This window comes from Erithacus rubecula, assembly GCF_903797595.1.
Source record: "Erithacus rubecula genome assembly, chromosome: 3".
Lineage (NCBI taxonomy): Eukaryota > Metazoa > Chordata > Aves > Passeriformes > Muscicapidae > Erithacus > Erithacus rubecula.
This window is the reverse complement of record NC_136689.1, coordinates 106760905-106784794: the sequence shown is the minus strand read 5'-3', so window position 1 is coordinate 106784794 and position 23890 is coordinate 106760905. Positions and strand designations below refer to the sequence as shown.

General features: G+C 43.1%; 1 protein-coding gene across 9 annotated transcripts in view; it reads right to left on the bottom strand.

The window, feature by feature from the left end:
- The window catches only part of DTNA (dystrobrevin alpha), a 219254-nt gene extending 197321 nt beyond the window's left edge, over positions 1 to 21933 (bottom strand). For 3 of the 9 annotated variants that reach the window (XM_079299396.1, XM_079299402.1, XM_079299409.1), the window contains exon 1: positions 21682 to 21933. The gene's annotated coding sequence lies outside the window, so the exon portion shown is untranslated. The remainder of the gene's footprint in view (positions 1 to 21681) is intronic. The other 6 variants (XM_079299414.1, XM_079299404.1, XM_079299407.1 and 3 more) reach the window with 3 other exon arrangements.
- Between the last annotated feature and the right edge of the window lie 1957 nt (positions 21934 to 23890).

The window sequence follows — 23890 nt, the reverse complement described above, 5'->3', positions numbered from 1 at the left end:
GAGTCTCTATACACAGATGGTAATGCAAACTGGTAACTCTCACACAGTACTTGCTGGTAATGGTTGGAGGATCCAATTCTTCAAATATCATAAACTACCAATACACATTATTAGACTATATGCCTAAACTCTACAGAGACTTCACAAAGCATGGTTTACTTACCACCCTCTGTCCCCCAAAAAACAAAAGCAATGCCAGTTTCTTTACTGCATGCACACTCATTTTGCTGGGACAGAACTTCCATAGCTAAAAGTTACTGGAGCTACTTTATGAACTTAGTGTTTTACATGTAACCAGGGTAAGAATTTTTGGTCTCAGGTCACACCATGTTTTACTTGAGTTCAGTTAATTCTCTATTTGAAGGCATGTTTAAGACAAACATTTGATCTATTGAGTACGAGTTCAGTATTTCCTGGTCAGAGTTGAGATAAAGAATGAAACACAGGCTTTTTATTTGATTCTTCTGTTTTCCCATATTTTCTCAAGTACTGTAGACAGACAAGTGTATTTGAACTAATCTTTCCAGGCCATGCTGTTTGACCCACATGCTTTGTTGCCACTTGAGCCCTTACAAGGGTTGTGCTGTGACAGTGACATGCTGCTCAGAGCACAGACTGGGGGTTAAATATTCACCACTGCTGCAGTGGTCTACAAATCAAAAGAGGCAAAAGTAGCATTTCAAACTATATATAGGATGATATATTTGATAAATATAAACATGATGTGCCTTAATTTTTTAAAAAGCGAGACTGTCCATTAAAAAGGGTACTGTAAAGCAGTTTTTGTCAAGGATCACAGAAAATGAAACATACTACTATGCCTATTCTGCTTTTTAAACAATCACCTCCAACTACAAATTTGTAAACAATGTATCAGAAAACAAAGGCAGTAATTTTCCACAAACCCTGTATAGGCTTTAGGAAGAGTAGGACAATATGTTCAAATATTTTTAAATCTTGTATTTCACCATTTTTGGAAAAAAAGAAGACTCACTAAACAAACAAACCAACCAACCTCTACATTTCTTCAAAGATCGTGTCATTGGAGCAGGCTGAGGATGGTCTACCACAGGTTGTCTGGATGGAAAGTTGCTTAACAATAGGAGAAGAGTAGCAACAAGTGCTACTTACTACACTTTGGACACAATCTGTTTCCTTTGCTGGCAAGTTACTTTACCTTCACAGTCTCTTCCCAAAGAGTCTAAGCTGTCTGGAATATTATTTTCCAATCACCTTGAGTGACTATGCCTGTGTGTCACTATTCAAACAAGTTAATGATCAGAAAATGATACGTTCAGGTTTAGTATGGGAATCAGCTTAGATGATGCAGGTGTACTACTGTGGAGGCAATATAGCATTAAGTACAAAATTCTGGTTTTCTTTATCACAGGAAAACACATACCAGCATATAATAACTAAATAATAGTCTTTTCCTTCTTGCATTCTCACAGTAGCACAGGAAAACTGAAATAACACAAAAATCAGTAGTACATCAAAGATATTTACCCACTTTCATCTCAGAAGGAAAAGTTACAGCTGACTGGCACTAACTGTTGAAAAAAACTAACTAACTAACTAACTAACTGCTGTGCTGTCTATCTACAGCACAGGGAACCAGGACCTTGGGAGGCTGGGCTGGTGACCAAATCCATAGGGTGGTCCTGAAGGGAAAATTAGGGGAAAAGCAGGATGGGGTTAGGATGGGTGAAAAGGAGGGTGAGGATGAGGAAGTGCAATCATCAGAGCTCTCACACCAGCTGCTGCAGTACTTAAAGGCCTCCCTTCAGGTGAACTGTGGACTTTCACTGTACACACAAGCACACCAGGACAGTTTCACATGTGCAAGGTGGGAGTACCTGTTTAAAATGAGTGGTTTAGAGTTGCCTGAAGAATCTTGGAAGGGAGGGGATCTATGACTACAATATCCCTATGAGATCTCAACACTTTTTAATTCCTGCACCATAGCAGGACCTGAAGCTGCCTCAGCATTTTGTGTAACTGTCTGATGTTATTATCCCGCTAAAGAAGATAAGGAAATGCCACATGTATCAACAATGTTTCTCTAAAAAAAACAGAAAGGTCTGCACAAAGCAAAGAAGCAACACAGAAGGGGTGAAAGCAAGTGAAGTCTCAGTCTGACCTCAGTGGCATAACCCACTGACCTCAGACAGCCTTCAGACATGAGCTGTCACTAAAGTGACAAAGCAAGTTCTAGTGATTAACACCACAAAATGTATTACTTCTACATTATTAACCTTGCATATTTTGCTACTGTGAGCCAGAAAGCATAGAGAAACTCTTGAGAGTCAGAAGCACTGACACCCTTCTTATACTTACATTTCTGACTTTGATTATCTGATGATAGCTTTTTCTTACATGAACAGCTTCCAAGGTAGTGCTTCCAGGATCACTCAAACTCCTGTTGTTTTATCGATGTGAGTAATCCCAGATGTTCAGTGCAGTTGCTTACATTAATAAAGACACACAACTCTCAAGTGGCTGTAGGATCAGAGCCTTCAGGTTGTGAATTGTCATTGGCTTTTCTGCCGTTAACAGGCCATTGATGAACTGCAGCTTCCTTCACATCTGACAGAGGGATATTAAGGTACACATCTATCACTGTCATTTTTCTCTTGTAGCTTTTTAAAATGCAGAATCGCATTGAAAAAGCAATCGATAGCAATCCAGTTGCAAGCACCTCTAATGAAGCGCAGCAGAAACAATTTAGTATTAGATTTTCATCTGAAAGGTCTCAGAAAGCATTTCTCAGCTCCACTTTATCTGCCCAAAAAGAAGATCAAGGTGTTTATTCCAGGATTTGAGCCAGTGAGGACAGACACATGCACTGAACTGCCTACAGCAAGAAACTCCACTGTGTAGGAAGCACAGCTCTTTGCATAAAGTTACTGCTGCCATAGATTGCTTTTTCTACTCACATCTGTTCTTAAATATCTATGTCCAGAGCTCTAATTATTATAATTAATTATAGCTGAAAAGACAATGATAACTATCAATTCTTAGAAGTATTTCCAAAAGGAATTTAAAAAACTTTGACAATTGAAAGCCTCTACTAGAACACCTGTCAATGTATCTGTTACATTTTTAATTCATATTTGTGAATACTGATAGATTGGTAATGATAGAGGGTCAAGTTTGCACTAAACTTTTCCACACTAATCCCACCATGCATGGAACCTCTTCTTGTTCCTTGATTTCTAATCCATCCTCAGCAAAGTCTGTAAATCACAGCAGATTTATATTTTGTCAAATATTGAAGAACATGATTAATCAGAAATACCTCCTCCTGCTGTGGGAGAAAAAGACACAAGCAGACCCAGCTCATCAGCTGACTGAACCTGTTTTCAGCTCTCTTCCTTGAATAGAATTTTCAAACACACATCATAGCTCTGCAACACAAACCATCCCATTCACAACATAACTCATAAGGAGGAGCTAGCAGTGATTTTTCACTTATTTTCTAAAATACAGCTATTACTTTTTTATTTTGGGTGCTCAGTGAACAACCAACACTGCTTGAAAACTAATATGATTCCTATTTTCAAATACACATGCTAGAAAAGAATAAAATCACACAATAATTTTCAACAGATGTATGAAAAACACTAATAAGCATATACTGATGTAAATTGGCTTGTATCTCCAGCACCCCAACTGAAAATCCACTATCTTTGCTCATGAAGTAGATTTGTGCACTTGACCTGCACTTTTTAGAATCAATTAATTCAGATTAAGGGATACTAATGCACAGGCAATTCTAATCCAAACTCCTACTCCTAACAGGTAAAAATTACTTTATTAAGCCCTAGACGTCAAACAGGTCTATGGCATAGCACTACTGAAATGTTTCACATTAGCTGGTTTGGTGCATGATTTGATTCCAAATTTACAAAAAAAAATGTTTTAAACTTTATTTTCAAAAGAAAATGGGGAATATCAACATAAATCACCCTGAAATCACAGTACTGGCTCAAAAAAGCACCAGCATTATGGTATGAAGTAGTGTTGAAACAGGTGTGCAGAACTCCATCTCCCTTGTGGAGAAGCCAGCAAGAGCCTGAATCCCAAAGTTTCTGAATTCATACTTCCAGTTCACCACTAAACTCTCCCAGAAACTGTTCATTTACACGGCAGCAAGACAACAAAGCACCATTTTATCCAAACAATTGAGTTTCATCTCAAACCTCTCACTTTTCCAAGTATGCAGCAGCAGATTGAGCAGCTCTAAGAAGCACCTCTCGGGTCAAGCATCTAAAGAACCCCTGAGAAGCAACTCTCTGAAAGCTTCAGGTACCTCCCATCCAGGGAGATGAGTAGCTTCTAGCAGTGGGAGAGTGGGAGCAATCCAACTGCAGGCTCTTCTCCTGGCACCACTGTGACACAGCACAGGGCTTTAAAAGGCAGCAGCTCTCACGTGCAGCTTCCAAACCAGGAAGCAGCAAGATTCTTATGAAAATTGCTTGTTTTTAATAAAAGGGCTTGCAACATCACAAAAGAAGACACAACAGTAGCCAGACAGAAAAGCAAATTAGAAAGGAGAAAAAAAAAGAATGACAGATATCATTTAGAAAAGGAAAAAATATACTAAATCTAGATTTTAATGAAAAGAGAGAGAAATCACATTCATGTGGCAAATCTTTTAAATATATTTTGCCAATCACATTTGGGAGCAAAAGAAATACCATTCCCCAAAATTTTCTTTACAATGAAACCAAAACCTTCAGTTGCAGTAAACTGGCAGTTAAAACAGAATCTGAAATTAAATGAGCTGCCCTTCTACATACTTTGCAACCATCAAAAGCTTTCAATATATTTATTAGTCCTTTCTTCTTCATCTGAAATTTTGCTCTTCAGCTTTCTTTAATCCTAGCTTTCTACACAACCCCTTCTAGGATCTTAATTGCTCTCATCCTACTTTCAACTTCCATTTTGTGTTGCCCTGGAAGAAAAATGGCTTGTTTAATGAGAAGAGCCACAAAAGGATTTTAGCCTATTCTAAAACAACATTGAACTATTCCTACCTTACTTTCATGAAATGCCTTTACAGAGGTAATTTTAAAAAGCATGTCAAAGGAAAGCCCGTCCATCAAAGAAAATGCTAATAGACATATAGGCAGAATATTAAGATTGCACAAATCACCACATTCTCTCCTGTTTACATGTACTTGCATGTGTTCACTCACTCATTCAGAGATTCTCTGCTGCAGCTTCATGACTTAAAGGTAAATTCAGAGCTACAAGGATTACTGGAGGGTTGGGAGATTTCATCACCCAGGAGGTGAGGCCAAGGGAAGGACGTGGGTGGGTCACATCATCCATGAGGCAAGGAACAGATCTTTTTCCTGGGGTTCTACATAGTCTCTTCAGCTAGAAGGTGGGGGCCAGCTTTGAAAGCCTGTCAGAGACCATCAGACCCAGAGATACTGATGAGGTGTTCTTGGCATCTGGGGGAGGTCTGCAGCTCATCCTGCCTTGCAGAAAGGTTCAGCAGCTGTGGTGTGGGTAGGGTCATTAGTAATGCTGCATTCATGACTCATCTGTGGCTTATTCCTTAAATACACACACAGGCAGGAATTTTTGTTTCACTGGGCTTCAAGTTGGTCAGGACCTTCAATATAAATCCGCATATTAGTCTGCAAGGAAATTTATCATCTGACCTTGACACGTTTCTTCCACTTTGAGAAAGAACATTGGTTCCATAGCTCCCTGCTTGTAAGAACAGGAAATGCATCTCAGAAGAGAAGCCTTTACAACAAGGGTATTTCCCAGTTACAACCCATGCAAACAAGGACTAAGAGAGTCCTGGAAGAGACTTGGTCAGGAGAACAAAACCAAACAGCAGAAATTTTAGCACGGAAGTGCTTAAACTTGAGCTGAAAACTGCAATCTTCCATCAGCAAAATCAAATGAAGTACTTCATTAAAAGCCAAGTTTAATTCATGCAGAGAAAATGCATCACTTTCAAAACAGGCTGAGTGTTTTTGTTTTGGGATAAACTGTATCTCTCTGAGCTGCTGGAGGATCTCAGCAGATTTCTAATTTTGGTGTCTTGTAGACTGGACTATGGAGCTGCTTTTGGACAGCAAAATACAACCTCCCCACTGGGCACAGAAGCTGCATAGTGATGACATGCCAAGAAAACAAGTATCTTCAGGCTGGGAAACCTGACACAGTAGGAGACTGAAAGTATGAAGTGCTGCAGTGGCTCAGAAAGGAAAAAAAAAACATAAGTTCAGACTGAGGTAAAGAAAACAATGAATCTGGCAACATTAAAAACTTTTTATTGATAACTTTTAAATGAAACATTTTTAAATATCTGAATGAGAAGTAGTGGGTTTGGCTACAGTTTTTTGTTGATCAATTTACACAGAAAGCAAAAGCTTTTAGCAAAACATTCCACCACAGCACTGAAGATTAACTTTTTCTTTCTTTTTTCCAGTCATGTCAATTTTCTGCTTTTTAAATCAAATTCTATATAAGCTGTGCTAGAATAAAGAGAGGCACAATGAAGTTGCTCTTTGTATTCAGTGATACAACAGAAGTTGGACTGGTCTGTTCTGATGCTTCTTAGATCACTTACAAAGCAGTGTTTATTTCAGTATCAGTATCACACGTCTAAAATTCACTAGAACTGAATATTAAATCACATCTTTTTCAGAAGAGGGAAAAACTTCTGGTTTATTCTCTGTGAAAACCCACAAAATTAAGAAATGTAAGTCAGAATTGTTTTTAAATCTTTTCGTTATTAGAGTACAGCTGTTAATCGTCTAAAATACAAATAGTAGCTCCAAGATCTATTTCTGATCTTTTTCAGAGATAAGACATGGCAAATTTTGGGGGTTTTCCCCTCCCCTAACAATGTGGGTTTGGTTCTTTTAAGCTCTGTTTTGTATGTGTGAGTTTTTCTTCCTCTCTTTTCATAACAGCTGCTTTTTTTCTTCGCCTTTCTTTTGAGAACAGCCTATGCAATTTTTAGAAAATAAGCACTGCAAATGAATCACCAAATGATAGTAGTTAAGCTCCAGCCATTGTGGATGCTCCTACTGAGGGGGAGCACAAGGATTTGCTCAGGAACACGCAGAGTATGGGGTGGGAGACCTTTGGTGTGGGCTGTCCAGGCTCAGGAGGTGCCTCTCCTGCAGTCCCTGCACATGGACAGCATCACTCAGAGAAGGACAAAGCAGAGGAGAGCATCACTCACTGACATGTTCACATGCTTCTCGTCAACACAAGCCTCAGCAACACCAAACACCTGCAGGGAAAGAACACTGCCATCTGGAAGGAGCCCAATGAAGTTACCCCCTGGCTCCTCAGGAGCCTTGCAGAGTTGTGAAAAGCAAGGTCACAATTAATTCAGCCAGGATTGCATGGAAGTACTGTGCAATGCAGTCCTTTCAGCCCACTAATATGCTCTCATGGAAAGGGGATTGTAGGGACTTTTTGCAGACACAAACCTCTCCTTGTACATATTACAACCAAATCCCGTATCTGGATTTAGCTCAGCATAAGCTAGCATAATCTTAAAGTCCTGGTGTATGCAGCAAAGCAAAAAAAAATCTTATTATGGCAGTAAAATCATGGCTGAGGTAAATATACTCTGCATCTCTACTTTCAGACATTTGCAACCTTCTCAAAATACTGTCCTTTGGTCTACGGATTTCTTGTGTTGTCAGTTCAAGACCACTTGAAAAACAAACTAGAAAAAATGTTTGCCTCTTATTTTTGATGAAGTGCTCAAGTAGGAAAAAAATTAGGAAATAAGTGTACAAAACATGGAAGGATATAACTTCTTATTATTCGACCTTGAAGCCTTCCCTCTGCACCCAGGGGTTAACTTGGCATCTCAGTCATGCTAAACCACCTGGGATTGCACACAGAAATTCCCACAGATAGTCAGCTCTAATATCAGCTCCCAAAGTTTTCATGATACCATTTTTTCCTATTTGTGCTGCAAGAGCTATGAAGGAGGTGTACTGACAGAAATAGAAACATTTGTTATTTGACAATGTTATTAAATACACTTAAATCTGACAAAACCAAATCATTACTTTTAGCAGTGACCAGTGTTATCTGGGAATACAATAGTTAAATACCAAAGAAGACAAATTTATATGGCTAGTAAATAAAACAATGGATGAACTCCCACCTCTTTGGAACTTTAAAGCCCCACAGTGAGACACTGGCTGACTTATGAGCTGACTTAATATACTCCAGTTACAAATGGGAAATGTGTTCATCCTCAGTCGGGTCACTGAGAGGAAGAGAATAATTCTTGGATTTCAAAACATCCCCCCCTCCACTGCAACAAGTCTCTCTGAGATTAAGGCAGGCAAGGACTCCACACCATTTGAAAGGGACTCAGACCATTGCAATCCATGTTCTTAGGGCATTGACTTACTCTCTGCAGTTGTGTTTTTGTGAGACACTCTACAAGTAATTCCAAAAAGCCTGTTGCTCATTCCTTACCTTTACTTCTGTTGTTGTTTGCATTACCACTGGCTCCTCCCTCACTGACTGTCCCCAGTACACTAAGAAATTCTGCCACCTCACCTTTGCAGACATGCATGTTTGTATATATTCAGGCACCTATTTCCCTCCTCTGGTGCAGCTGTAGTTTGATCCTGCCCCAGTGTATGCACTGTATACTTCACAGGAAACACACAGGGAACAGTCATAGCACATTCCCTCAAGAGTGACTTTAATGGAGCTGTATGAATTTCTGGAGCTAAGGATTTACTGCCTAGATTATGTGTTACACTCTCCTTTTATATGAGAAGGCACAAATTAGCTGTACTGCTCTGTATTTTGCTTAAAAGGCTTAGGAGCTAGGATAGATTTTTTGCTACAATTCTTGATAACTGTCCCATGTATTTTGTTTTTAAAAGGGAGACTTAAAAATAGAATATTGAAAAACCCAGTGGCAACAGTACAGTTACAAATGCTGAAGGTTTAGAAGGAACTGCTGTAGGAGTTGCTGCTAGGAATACTTGCCAAGTAGAAAAACACAACAGTTAAGAATACAGTTAATACAGATGCACAGACAACACAGAGCACAACCCTGCCTTTCAAAATCCAGCTAAACACCTTAATATCTAATGACATTGATGATTCACAAATAGTATGCAAGTGGGTGTTACCACCTTCCAAAACAAAGTCACATCAAACACTCAGCTCTTGCAAGGTAGGGGAGGATTGGCTTCTTTAAAAACAAAAATAAAAGGAAACAATAGGAATAAACTCTGAAAAATAAGCTGTGAAAAAAATAGTAAAGCCTTTTCAAGGTCTGAGCTTCCAGCCACACTGCTCACATAACAAACACTAACAAATGTTTTGATAATTCAAGGACTGTGTATGAGTGTGTGCTGGAGCTTCAATTTAAACACTCTAACACCATTTAAAAACTTATCCTAAATTATGTTCCAATTGCTGATGTGCTCTTTCCAAATATAAGTATAATACAATTTGAGGTAATGCATAAAGAGCAAATATATTCTTAATGAATTTTTAACCCCATGTTAACAAGGGATTCTTTGGACTTAGCCAAGCAGACAGCAAGAGGTCCAGGAAGTTCCACTGCTATGAGGCTGACAGAGACAAGGAAGTGATAACCTTCTGGTTTGGGGTTTTGCAAATAAAGCAACACATTGTTCTCAACTACTGTGTTTGAAGACCACTAGAAAAATGTGGACTGGCCCAGTACCTTGCATTCTTTAAATGGAAATAGACGTGTGAAGAGCTAACTACAACATGCAAGCTTTGCTGTCATTTCAGCAGAAAGAAGTTAAAACAAAGAAAAGCAAGGAAAGGAAGAATATCACCATGAAAAACCAAGCATCTTTCCCCCCACTCCTCAAAGCCCCTTCACAGCCATCCAGCTAAGATGCTGATAATACTGGGTAATTAGAAACAAGTACCTTTGTAGCTTGGCATGTTGGTTTCAACAAACTGGGGTGTAAATCGTAATACCAATGGGACAACATCACCTTTTCTCTCTGTTAAACAGAGGCCACAGAGAAACTCCTGGAAAAATAGCAGTTAATTCAAGTGCCCTGGTTGGTTTCCAAACAGCCAACTCAGGAGTGCTAAGGTCAGATGTTATATCCCCCTCTCCTCTGCATTCTGAGCAAGGAGGCAGCCACAGGACCCACCACACCAGTCAATACTGTCCCCTCTCAAGAATTCCTGCTTCAGAAAATGGGCAGCATCTTGGGGGCCAAAAAAAAAAAAAAAAAAAAAAAAGGAAAAAAAAAAGGGAGGTGAGCCACAGCCCCTAGCTGCTGATGTTCAAAGGAAGGATAACATCTGCATCCTGCAGATCCTCAGTGGTACACCTGCACATCCCCACCTGGCCAAAGGGGCAGCCACCCCAGCAGTGCTGAGTACCTGCCTGCAGCCCCACAGTTCCCATCTGCAGCACCAGAGCCATGGAATGAAAGGGTCACGGGGTAACTGTGACCATTTGTAGCTCTGGCAGCAGCTTCAGCTCTCCTTCCATTGTGTAATTTCAAGGTCTTCCAAAACACATGTCAGTGTATGTGAGGGAAATCTGGGTTTCAAGGACAAACCTTCTCAACACCTGAGCAGCAAGATGACATTGACTCACAGGCATAAGGGTATGCTCTGAAAGACAATTTTGTTTTTAAATCTTTTTCCTTAGTTTTGAGCAGCAAATGGCATAGACATATGGGACTACTAAGGTTTCTGCTTTATTTCTTTATTTATTTACTTTATTTCTGTTTCTTTTTCTTCTAAACTCCCCTACTTTCTTCCGCCATATCCTTAACTGGATATTCAGATTAAGGTGAGAGATGTATTAAAAATATATAAACAGAAGGATCATCAAACACAGTATGTGCAAAGTGGCAGGTTTTAGAAATATTCACTGCTAAAATTTCAACTGTTAAATGTGTTTTGGTAGGCAAAGAAGACTCTGCAGCTTTTTTAAACATGAGGAAATCCAAAGGATTACATCAAACCATGTTACAGACACTGACAGATACAGGCTTTCAAGCAAAACAGCTGTCATTAAAGCTCCTGTGACTGCTTAGAATACACTGCTGCAGTCTCCTAAAAAAAACCCAGATCCTTGGGAAAAAAAGAATACCTTTAGCCTGTACTTTAGCTTCAGAACAGAAATGCAGCTCCATCTTTCTTCTCTTCCCTTCCCTATGAATAAACAAAAGCAATACAAACCATTTCTACCCCTGTGGTCACCAGCAAGGGCCAGAAAGCCACAATATGGCCTGTAACAAGCATGATCATCTCACAGCAGGGACTACAACCTCACACCTTCTTTCCTAGGGCAGCAATTAGCATGAAATGTGTCCACTTCATTCTATTTAGCATTAAGGTCTTCCAGATACAACATCACTTCCCACCTTCCAAAGGTTCTCACTACTTGAGACAAGACTGTGGCCACAGGGTAAAAAGTCTGGAAGAGCAGCTGGTACCAGCACAGCTGCTAAAATGCTCTTGTGTCATTCCTTTCCTCGGACACTCCTACAAGCTGTCCCTGCCCATCTTCAGTGACAGCAACCTGCCAAAGCCACCAGGGCTTGTGTCATTCTGTGTGACAGCCAGTGCAATTGATTACTGAGATGATTAGCATGTTCATGTGCAGCAGTGGTTAAGACAGCAGCTTCAATGCAGGTGCCACTGGCAGGACAGGAAAGGGTCCTTGGGCTTGCAGAGAACAAGAGCAGCTGCAGGGGGAGGGAGGGAGGCCATCCCAACATATGTGGGATGTTTCTGTGAGGAGCAGGCAGGGTAACAGCTGAGTCCAGCACATGTATTGAAGGTCAAAGGGAAGTAGCTAGAAGTAGAGTGGCCTCTGAACCAGCCTTCTTACTGCACTTTTGATTACCCTCATGGCCTAAATGTGATCAGGTTTGATAAAATGTTCATGCCATTATATGGCAACCAAAGGAGGGCATAGCTAATGATTTTTTTTTAACTCTCAGCACTCAAAAACATTGTTTAGGCCTGGTGTGACCTTTCCCTATCTTATTCTAACAGGATGCCCAACTTCCATGGCTCCCAATTTTATTTATGGCATATTTCCACAGAAATACAGACAAACACATATTAATGTCTTTAAATGTAGTTTTCACAGGAAATGTAACACAAATCTAGCTGTGCATGCCTTAAACCTTCCCTGTTCACATCCTGCCCAGAGAATAAGAATCATTTATTGGGAAGCACATGCCTTTATTTCTGCCCCTCTCCCCAGGTCAGTATCCTCAAAGCATTTCTTCTAGTTTTTCTATTTGGCTACTTGGTGAACTCCAGAAACATTTGCATTGATGGCGCAGGACTTAGCACTAGATCTGTCATATGTGGTTAAGCTGCTGCTGGGCTAAGCTCCCTTTTTTTATCCTGAGTGGTATTTTCTCTTTGAACTTTAGGAATTTATACAGTGTTTTATCCTTTCAAGTATCTCTACAAATTCTTCACAGGATCTACAGCACAGGCAGGGCCTTTTTATGACAGAAAGACACAGTAGGTTTTCATGCTTTGCAGTCACTGTAATATAACCCACTGCTTCACTAAGCCCACTAACATTACAATCATTATTTGGAATGGAGCTTATGGTAAAGAAGTCATTTGTTCTGATAGTCAAGTGCACCATCAAAAGTGTGATTGCCTACAACAAATCAAGAGAGTTTTATAAGCCCTACTATGTGCTTTCATATGTAGAAAGAAAAAAAAATGCCACAAATTGTGCAGAAATAATTATCTTTCTCAGCTCATTTAAAAAATGAAGATAGGTAACACTTATGTGTAAATGCAAAAAGCAAGGATAATATGGAGCTCCTATGGTATCAGAAAGGTAGCATTCCCTGTGGAACAGAAGAGCACTACAATGGGACAAATGAAACATACATTTCACCAAAACATGAAAGTATTCTACCTATTCTTCTGCTTAAGGACGACTGGCTAATGCTTAATGCAGAGAAATGTACTAAGCAGTTTCATTTTAAGTTACTATCTTGTACAATAGCTATTGTGTACCTTTTCTGTGCAAAAAAGTTCCATGCAGGTGTCCATCATAATTTCAGTCTTGATATGACTAGATAAACAGGGGTCATGAAGGAAAAATTAGTAAAGTGCCTTTTCAGAAATGCACTGTATACAGAAGATTTCTGTATCTGTCTACAGAAGCAGGGACTACTATTTGAGTCACTCTAATATTGCAGTATTTACAGTATGTGTCACCTTTCTCTGCAGAAGGTTATACAGAGCACAGTGTGATGCAGTTCAGCTTCCACTGTCCTTTCTGTGGGCTTCACACACCCAGCAAACTGACCCTGCTGCTGCTAACACTGATCTTCTCCAGAGAACTCCTCCTGCAAGTAGTCCTGTGAGGTCAAATGAGACGCTTTGCCAAATAAGCCTTTGCAAAATCAGTCGTGCTCTGTCACGTTAAGAGAAAAGGAACCTAACTGGAGCATGTACTAATTTTAATTACCATAGTACATCCTTCTCACCAGATGATCCAGTTGGGGTTTTTTCCTCCTTTCCTCTCCTTTTCTTTTTGCTGTCTTCAGGGATTTTTTTCTTTTTCCTACCCTTCCATTTTGCATTTTTTTTTTCTTCTTTCACACACTATTTTTCTCCATCCCACTTTCCCCTTTTAACAATCCACCTCCTCGTCCTCCTCCTTTCTCCTGCATCCTGTTTTTCTTTCCCTTTGTCCTCTCCCAGTCGTTTGAAGGACTACACCTGTGTTTTCCTAACAGTCTCACCAGAAGCAGCTGAATGCAAGTGATAAGAAAACTGATAAAAACCCCTTGAGACTTAGAGCCTGTACTCCTTCTAGCCTACACAAAGAGAAATGGTAGATGATTTGGGCTAAGGAGAGAAGAATTAAATGAGTCAAAACTTGCAGAATTCCAACACAGGGGATTTAAATTTCCGTAGTACCCATTAACTAGTGCACACCACCACTGAACTGCTGGTCCTGGTTAATATTTAAGAAGGGAAAAAATTAGCAGAGTCACATGGTAAATGTCTGGAAGCCTAAAAATAAGAACTTAATAAAAGTGTGCATACATGTCAGACATCATACTCAGACTAGGAATGGTGTTATCATTTCCATTACAGGAGCAAATATCTGCCTCTGAAACCTGCAGGAGTTTTAAATGCTTTTTAAAATCCCTGCCCTAAGAAATTATCTCATTATTTCCCCTCTCCAGAACACTGCTTTCCTCACACTCATTCTGGACACCTCACCAGGTAGGTTAGTCCCCAACAAAAGCCTGGTCCCGTTCTTTAAGCCAAAACACACTCCATAGGTCTGCCCCAGTGCGTTTAATGTGCTGGCTTGCAAAATTTCTCTGTGGACTGCATGCACTTAGAAATCAGGAGTATCTGATTCAGGAGTCACACCAGCAGCTGCCATGTCTTCAGGTTAAGCATAAAGGGATTACATTAGATCTGGCAAATGTCATTTATTTCCAGGATTTGAGAAAAGATTTTTCTTATCCCAGTAATTCCAGCTAATCTAACTTAAGGATCCTAGAAAGATAAAGCTGAATCTCTACTTTTATACTGAGAGTATCCAGAGCTTATTACGGAATTTGCCAAAAATCGCAGATCCTTGGTTTGCCTTATCAGCTCAAAAAAACCAGCATCCACAGACCTTCCAGAATTTTAAGAGAAGTCAATGGCAATTTCCAGCTGGGTATGTGATGTTATTCATCCTGCAATCCACAAGGGCTCTGTCCTAGTGAGAGCTGGACCTTCAAGCAAGAAACCCGCGTGCCCTGAGACAGCAAAGTCGGGTGATTCTCCAGCATCACATCTATAACATTAGGAAAATGGGCTTTTGAACCATATTCATGTGCAGAAAAATTCAAATCACCTATCTTTCCTATGTCCCTTCTGTAGAGATGCAACTAATGTTAATGTCTTCAAAAGAATTATACATGTTTAACTATCAACTAATATATGGCCTGCATGCATGTGTTAGCTGACTGCCATCCATGGAAGGGGCTTAGCTAGGGACTATGGCCAAGTACACAAAGAATTTTGAAGCTATGACTTATGAAGAAAGTTTGGTATGTTTTGTACTGACAACTGATTTCCACACAACTCTTGCTCACTTTAGTATTTCACACTTTAAAATGCAATTCAAAACAAAAAGTATGACATGCACAAATTTCCACTGATCTCAAGCTGTACCAGTAACCGTGTTGGTGGAATCTGAGCTGGTAGCAAGCTCCAAGTGGTTTGTAAGGAAATTCACTGCAGTAAAGTGTCATTTTCAACATTCCCAGTTGTAGTTACAAGAGTGCCTAGATTCAAAAGACTAAATAGCCTCCTTTGTTTATTACATAATCTGAAAAACTGCAAGCAGAGAGCAACAAGGAAAGCACAGATCCTTCCTTTGAGCACTCTCACATACCCCCGTCCAAAAAAAGTCTCTCCGCAGGCTCATTGCTTTGGTACTCAGCCTTTGGCTTCAGCACCTTTTTTCAAATTGCAAAGATCCCTATTTATTATACCCATACATACAATTATCTACATCTACACACATGTGTGCTCTCTGCTGGCTGCCCACATTCAGGCCCATCTGCCAGGCTGGCACTGTGCCCACTGAGACGTTGGTCGGTCCATTTCACTAAAGCAGAACTGTCAGGCAGTGATGGACCCTGGTGGGCAGCCAAGAGCCCTCCTTTCTCCAGGGATGAAAGCCTCCCAGCACCACTCAAGTTTGTGTGGCACACCACAGGAGCACGACCACTGGCAGGCATGCCAAAGCAAGGAAGATTTTAAAGAGGAAAGAAAAGAGGAGAGCTGACTGGTCCTTCAGACTGTGATCCAGCCCTGCTTTGTGGAGGTGATTGTAGTGGGCAATGCTGCTGTGGCTGAGCACAGGCCAGCCATCATTTAACTTTGACTTTGGCACCAGTCAAGTACAACAGGGGAATTGTGAGACAACTCAATAGATGTAAGTAGCCACTACACAGGGATGTTTGGTGAGGCTTAAGGGCACAGACAAATAACCTACAAAAGGCAGCTCCTTCCGTGCAGAGCTGGTGAGTAAACTCCAGCTGGCCAGGAACCATGAGTCAAGAGCAGAACAACATGCATCAGATCTTCAGTTCAGCCCAAATCTTTCCAAGAGGATCATCTTGCTCGTGCTGCTCCTCCTCACATTTCTGTTTAAAGCTGACCTTTACTTTTATACTTGCATTGCATGAAGACAGAGGTGGGTCATGGTTTGCATTGGGGTTTTCTCAATGACAATAACAACATGCCAGGAAATGTTGCTCTATCTTCTACTCTTCTTTTCCTCCAGGCACCTGTGGACTTGGCCACTAGAAACCTGCTTCAGAACCTCTCAATGTGGCTATTCCTCCTGGGTGGAATCAGCTCACCCATCCTCACTCGTGCCAAGTGGGATGCAAACACAGCTCTGCCTCCCTGAATGAGCCAAGACGAACAGTTCAATGTGGACTCACTGTTCAATGGGTCTATTCACCCGTGAGCATGACAAGCAAATTCTGGCACTAAACCAGCAGCTCCTCTGCTCCCCAGGAAGGCCCAAGGGCAAAATTATATCATGTTTTTATTTAGATCAACATGGTCAAACTTCATTATGGAGGGGTTTTACCAGTTAAATGAGCTTCCACTCACACCCACTGTGTGAGGGCTTAGGGGTCAGGAAGAAGTCCCAGCTGAACTTTTGAAAAGCTGGAGATAATGCTGAAAGATTCTTTCCCCTGTTGATTTTAATCAGGTCAGAAAAATCATACATTATGATACTTACATCACAAAACAGTTTATAGACATTGCTGTCACATGACATTTTAATTGCTGTTACCTCTTTAGACCACTAAGCCAAAGCAGAGCTTGTCAGCACCAAGAGAAAAGAAAATCAAGTGTGCTTCTGAAGTCTGAATTTCTTCTTAAGCAAAATAAGTAGACATCCAGACCATAACATGAGGAAATTCCACATGTATCATCTACTTCAATTTTGAATGGCTCTTCTGACATCTCTTCCAGCTAAGAAGATTAAAAAAGACCAAATCATTTGAGATATTGCATTGCTTCTTGACATCAGTCTGGTGAAAGATTTAACTGAAAAGAGCCTTTATTTTTGTACTTTGTTATGCTATAGGATGGAATTCTGTTAAGTTGTAATCTCTTTTGAACAATTACAGAAATCACTGTATTTCCCTTTACAGGCTGTTAGAGAGAGCATCCCTATAAAAATGCAGCCTCTGTACAATAAAAGGTACGGCTCAGGATTTCCCTCTGGGTCCTTGTGGCATATGCATGTGAACTGTCAGTGGTACTTCTCACATAATCAGCACAAATACAGTGGTTCCAAGAGGAGATGACATCACACATTTTATAGTAAAGGCACTGCATGAAACAATTGTAGTCCCTAGCAGCAGCTGTGGATATGCCATAGGTAAATCTAACAGTTGTGATCTCCTCCTCTCTTCAAGTGGGATGGAGAAAATACACAAAGACTGGATTTATGTCATCATAATTGAGGGGAGGATTTTGCCCCATACATTTCAGACCTGTCTGTCCTAAGCAGCAGGCCAAAAACCTGGCTCTACTGAAGTGAACAGAGTCAGGGCAATTAGTCTCAGATTTGGTCATCTCCACACCAGCACACAAAGACCACTGCAATTTCCAAGTTCTCACAGGCTTGGCATTTCATCTCAGTTGTTGAGACTGCTAAACCATCCCTACACTGATTTCTCCACAAGTGACACTAGATATCTATACATCTAAAGAATAGATGCATCTAACTTAAAAACAGATGAAGCACTTACGCTTTAATTGGAATTTGTTCAATTTAGACCTAAATTTGCACATCTTTCTTGCATGGTTTTCCATATGTCTTCATTGTAACAGTTTTCCAATTTAAGGCAATGTGAGAAGACAGAAGCTTTTTTTGCAAGACCATGAACACACACACAGCCTACCCCAAAACCAGTGCTAACATCTGCAGCAATCACAATATGGTAACTGGCTACATACAGGAGATTAAAAATACACAGATCAATAATGTTCAGCGATGATTTTCAAGTAGAAACCTCATGTAATTTTTTCCAAACACAGTCTCTCTAGTAGCTTTTGTGATGACACTGGAGAAGCAGATATTGAATTACTCTCTTCAAGCCCTTCTGATAGTTCCATATATAATTTCCTCCCAGTTTTCAGCAAAAGTGTCATTCTTACACTTTTTGTGTAAGTGGACAGAATTTCAAGCATCTGCTCCCAAATGATTATAAATCAAGGAACCTTCATGCTCCATTAGCTTGAGAAGGTAGTGTTATTAATGATTACTATTCAAGAAGTTCACAGTAAGTGTCTAAGTGAAGACACCTCTGATGTAAGGCTTTGTTTTGTTTCTGAAAACAGCTGCATGGGCAAATCTTCACTCTTGCTGTTTAACACATTTCTGAGGCTACCACTTCTAAGAAATTTCAATTATTTTCATTAGCTTAGCAGTTACATCAGTTTCCTCTGGAAAAAGAAACAATACTGACATTCCACAGCAATACTCATGAAAAGTCATTTAGCTTAACAAATAGTGGGGTCTATGAAGATGCAACACTGCTCTTACTCTGCTATTCTTTATCCTGTTCCAGGAGTCTGAAAAAGCTAATTCAACTCTACAACACAAAAGTGGAATTTAAGTATTAGGTCATATTACATGAACTTGAAACAATGTAAGAAATGACTAGGTATAGCCTGGCAGAGCTGATTTGCTCCACAGGTTACTACACAGTGATTTCCTACATGATCCTAACCAGCAGCCTTTCATTTCCACAGAAGTAGGACCAACTCTGCAAAGAAAAGGCGAGTCAGAGGTCTGATTAAGTGAGTTTTCCGCCTGTTAGTTACTTGCCTAGGTGCACAATGAATGTGATGCACCCCATGCATGAATACCACATAATACAGAATTTAAAGATAAGAGATCTGACTCATCACTCCACTGCACCAGTTTTATGCCTACGGGGCTCCATGTTCTTCCATGGTGACTCAGACCCAAGACTCCCCTCTCTCCAGGAAAAACATGACAAGTCATGCAGTACATGTCAGGCTTACCCATCAACTATAATCCCTATTTGCACTGCAAAACTAATTGGAATGTAACATTCCATGCTAATTACATTTTTGTTGTTAAAACTAGAGATAGGAATACACATAATTAATGTAAAGAGCAGCAGTTTAAAATATAGTCATTGGAATTAACCCTATTATACCTGGAAACATACTCAAGGAACCCTGTTTGAGAAAGCAGCCCATTCCAAATGTTAGTGGTGTCAATATGGGCATGCTAAGGTTAACAACATGGAATTAAGGAGAAGGAGATTAGTCACAGGAACAGAAAGTTTCTCTGAAACAATTCTCATTGCAAGACTGCTGCATTCACTTTTCTAACCCAAGGCTGCTGAAACACAAGAAACTTTGAACAACTCTAAGGTAGGCATTGACTGCTTCTTCCCAAAAGGACACACTCTGTTTACAACAGCTATTTTTGGCTTTCAGCTATACAAATATAAAACACCATGAGGCCCATTTTCTTCTCACAGCTTCATGTCTGCATATATTCATTGATTTCAATGCAATTATATCTGATTATTTGCCTGGAATGGAAGTCAGATCAGTGCTGACCCTTACAGGCAATTTTGAATGGATTTATACTGGGTAAAATGCGTAAGAGGAGAAAGTCTACTCTACAGTCTGACAGCATACAACTGTAGAAATCAAGGGAATAATTAATACAGGAATAAACCTTCAAAAGCCAAATAAAACTATTCATCCCTCACCTTGCTCTAAACCTTAAGGGATTGGTATCTAGCAGTTTACCATAATGCACCTTGTGCTTTTATTCTGTTTTTTAGTCACAGAATCAGTGTGTTAATCTAGAGCACAGATCACTGCCACAGGTTTGTTCTCAGAACTGGCTCCTGAGCTACTTTGCAGAGAGAGTTGAATCTATGGTGGCTGGTCCTGCACAGTTCAGCCATGCTGGGCACTGGCATGCACAACCAGTAACACACTGAAAACTGCTTGTGGAAATGATTACACACCACTGGGGAGCCACACATACTGAGCATTACATGCATAAACTATCCACTTGCTTGTGATCACAGAGGGCACAGGTATGCAATTTTATATTTACTACCACCACTGCAAGACAACAGCATCTCATTCTGACTACATTTATATCCCACTGAGAGGTCAAGCCAGGAGATGGTATTATATGTGTGCTTTTCTATAGGAAAGCAAGATTTATTCTGAGGCATTCATCTGAGTTTTACACCTGTCTTATGAAAAAGAAAAAATAAAATCCACAAAAACCCACAAAATCATCCACTGCAATGAATACAGACTTTAAATAAATACAGGACCTTGACTGCAACAGGAAGGTGAAATCCAAAAATGTGTCAGTAGGATCATTCTCTTTTGAGGAGCGATATAAAGACATGAACTTAAAATAGACATGGCATTGGTTCTTATCTCATGCTCACTTACCCTTTGACAACCAGAAACCAGGCTGACTTAAAAACCTAGAACTTATGAATCTTTAGCTGACATAATTTTAACAGGCTGGTCATGTGGCAGTCACAGGTGTGAGAGACAACCTGGTATCCAGGTAAAAGTTATGAAAACAGCTCGATAGGTAATGACACTGTTAAACCACAGAACCCGTGTTTCACCCCCACTCTTAAAATATTTCTGTAACCAAATAACAAGGGGAGAAGCATAGGTCCATGTTCAGAACTGAACAGCAAGTTACAAAACTTCAAACACAACACAATATATTGAAAGCCTACTAGCACCAAATTTGTGATGCTACTTATTACTTGGTGAACGTCTCCTTTTAACATCTGGGTCAGCAGAAACTATCAAGGGTCACCAGACAACACTGCTTCCCCCCATGTCTGAAGTACTACTAAAGTACTACCTAAAGCATCAACCGTGCTGGGAAGTGGATCCGGTGATTAAGTACCCGCTTCAGCGGTCGCCAGCAGTATTTCACTTTGGGTGGTAGCTGGTCTCTAGCATGGGAGTGCAGAACAAGCCAGTTTGGCTGCAAGGACCGAGATTTCCACCGCCCAGCACCAAAGTTTGCCAGCGAGCCGGCGGACGCACAGGTAAAGGCAGCCGCTGCTGCGCTGCGGGGCGCCGTCCTTTCGTCACTTTTACCTCAGCCGGCTGCAAGAGGCGGCAGCAGGCGAGCGGGGACAGCCCACCGGGTGCCCAGGTGGCCTCCAGGGAGCCCGGGACCTGCTGCACGGAGCGGAGGGTGGGCGAGCGGGAGCGAGTGCCGCGCCGCATGCCCGTGCACACCGGCGCGGCGGGAGCGCCTCGGCGGCGCCGGGGACAGCGGGAGCGCCGCGCGACCCGCCGGGGCGGCCTGGGGAGGGCGGGGGACAACGGAGGGGCTGCCCCCCGCCTCGCCCACCCTCCCCAGGCCGCCCCGCACCCCCGGAGCACGGTGCCGACGGGGAGCCCCCGGCGCCCCCCGCCCCGCGCGGGCACACGGCAACAGGCGGCTGCGCCCCCCCGCCCGGCACCTCGCACCCGCTGCCCCGCTCTCGGCATCGCTACCTCGGGAAGGCTCCGTGCGCTCCCGCCGCCGCCTGCTCCCGCCGCCGCCGGGGCGGATCAGCTGATATTTACCTGTGAGGTAATGCACGCTCCGTAAGGTCACCGTGCACCCGCCGCCGGCACACGGCGCCAGGCAGGAGGAGGGACGCGCCGGGAGGAGCGGGAGTTGCTCCTGCTCCGCCGCCGCCGCGCACGGCGCCGGAGCGGGGCGGCCGCGCCGCGCAGAGGCAGAGGCGGCCGCTGCCGCTGCAGCTCCTGGCACATGCTGCAGGTGTCAGCGCAGGAGCTGCCCCGCCGCCCGCCCGCCGCGCCCGCCCCGCCGCGCTGCGCAGCCGCGCCCGCCGCACCGCGCCGGCGCCGCGATGGTGCGCCGGCGCCCTGCGCCTGCTGAAGCCGCCGCGAAGCCGCTGCCCGGCCCCGGCGCTCCCCTCGGGAGACGCTCCCCCGCCAGCACCGGCGGAGAGGGGGCGGTGGGAGGGATGACGTAGTGGGGCGTGGGGCAGGGGCGAGGCCGGACGGCGGGGCCGGGAGCCCCCTGCGGGCCCCCCGAGGGCGCGGCTCCGCCGAAGGGGTGCGGGCGGGACCCCCCCATCCCTGCCGGAGCGGCGGGCGGGCCGGGGAGCGGCGGGGCGAGCGGGGCGAGAGGGATGATGTCATCCCCTTTTCCAGGGGCGGGCGGGGCCTGCCGCGGGAGGAGGTGGGCGCGACGCCGCGGCTCCGTCAGGAGCGGGCGAGGAGGGGGATGCGCTCGGTGCCGGTCTCGCACCGTGCCGGACCCGCGCGTCCCACCAGCGCTGCCCCGGGCCCGTGTCCGCGGTGGGGGCGATCGCTCCGTGCCGCAGCAGCGGGTCGTGGGGCAGGCACCGGGGGAAGGCACCCCACCGCGGGCGGTAGTCCCGTGTGCCCCGCTGTGGGTCCCGTGTGCCCGGCGGCCCGGCGGCGCTCCCGCCGCAGGGCGCAGAGCGCGGCGCGGTTCGGCAGCGGCGCCGCCGGCCGGGGACGCGCCGGGAGCGATCCCGCAGCCCTGCCCCGGCAGCCCGTGCTGCAGGTGCAGCTGGCCGGGAACACGGCTCCAGCACGGCTTGCTGCTCAGCACAGAGGCTGGCAGAGGCGTGGGTGGGTGTGCGGGAGCCTTCCGAGCACATCGGGCAGCCCGGCTGTGGGGAGGGACGGGCAGAGAAAGCTTCTGATCATCCTGCGGTTCTCAAAATGTGCGCATTTAGGTTTCCTGGAGGAACCGAATGGTCTCCAGCGCTCGTTTTCTGTGACCCACTTATTTTTCCCCAACTGGTCAGATAAGCTATAGGGATTAACCATGTAGGCTTAACACACAGGTATCTGAGAAGAAAATTCAGCACCTTTCAGAGGAGCAGCCTCAGGTTTCCTTTCAGCTTCAAGCATCATGTATTGCCTTTAAATAAGACACAGCTATATGCATTAGAAATGCAGTGCACAGTCTTTAAAACAACGAATTGTGAAGTTGGGTGGGGTTTTTCATCTTCAGTTTTCACAGATTTTCCCATCTACTTAACAAAAACAACCATATGTGTAACTCTTTAGCTACATACTTAAAAACTTGAGCTTGATAGATGGTTAAGGGTCTAAATGCTCCTAATCACATGGTGCCGGGAAGGCTGAAGGCTTTTGGGATACTTCTCCATCAATCCTGTATTGGGGAGGGGATGATGCTTTGTCCAATCTAAAAGCAACATGAAGAGACTGCATTTCTGACTGGAGAAAAAATCAAACAAGAATATGAAAAGGGGAAGGTTTAATCATACTGGAGGCTCAAGCCTGCCTGGTTAGATAGCTAGGACATTGCACTACCCTCCTTCATGCAAACATTAGGCATAGTAATCCTCATTTGAAAAGTCTTAAGCGAAAGGCACAGGCAATGCTGGATTCTCACTCTGATACCACTTTCTGGGTATTGGCCTGCTCACACTCTGCTGGAGCAGTGGAGAGGAGAGGTGAGAAAAGGATGAAAATGTGATTCAGGCATAGTTGGTACCACAGAGAGTGGCCTGGTACCCTCAGGCTTGGTGAGACACACTGGGAACGTGGGAGGGATGCAGTGCATAAGAGGTTACACAACAGGTGAACTAAGGTATGAGGTCATGGAGGACACAGAGGTTGAAATAGGAGCTCGAAATGAGATGTGGTGGGTGATGGGAAGCCAGCAGAGAAGTCTGTGTATGTGATTGGCTCAGTCACAGAAGCTGATTATTATTATTATTAGCACAATATAAAAGAAAAACGCAGGATGAATGCAGCACCGCAG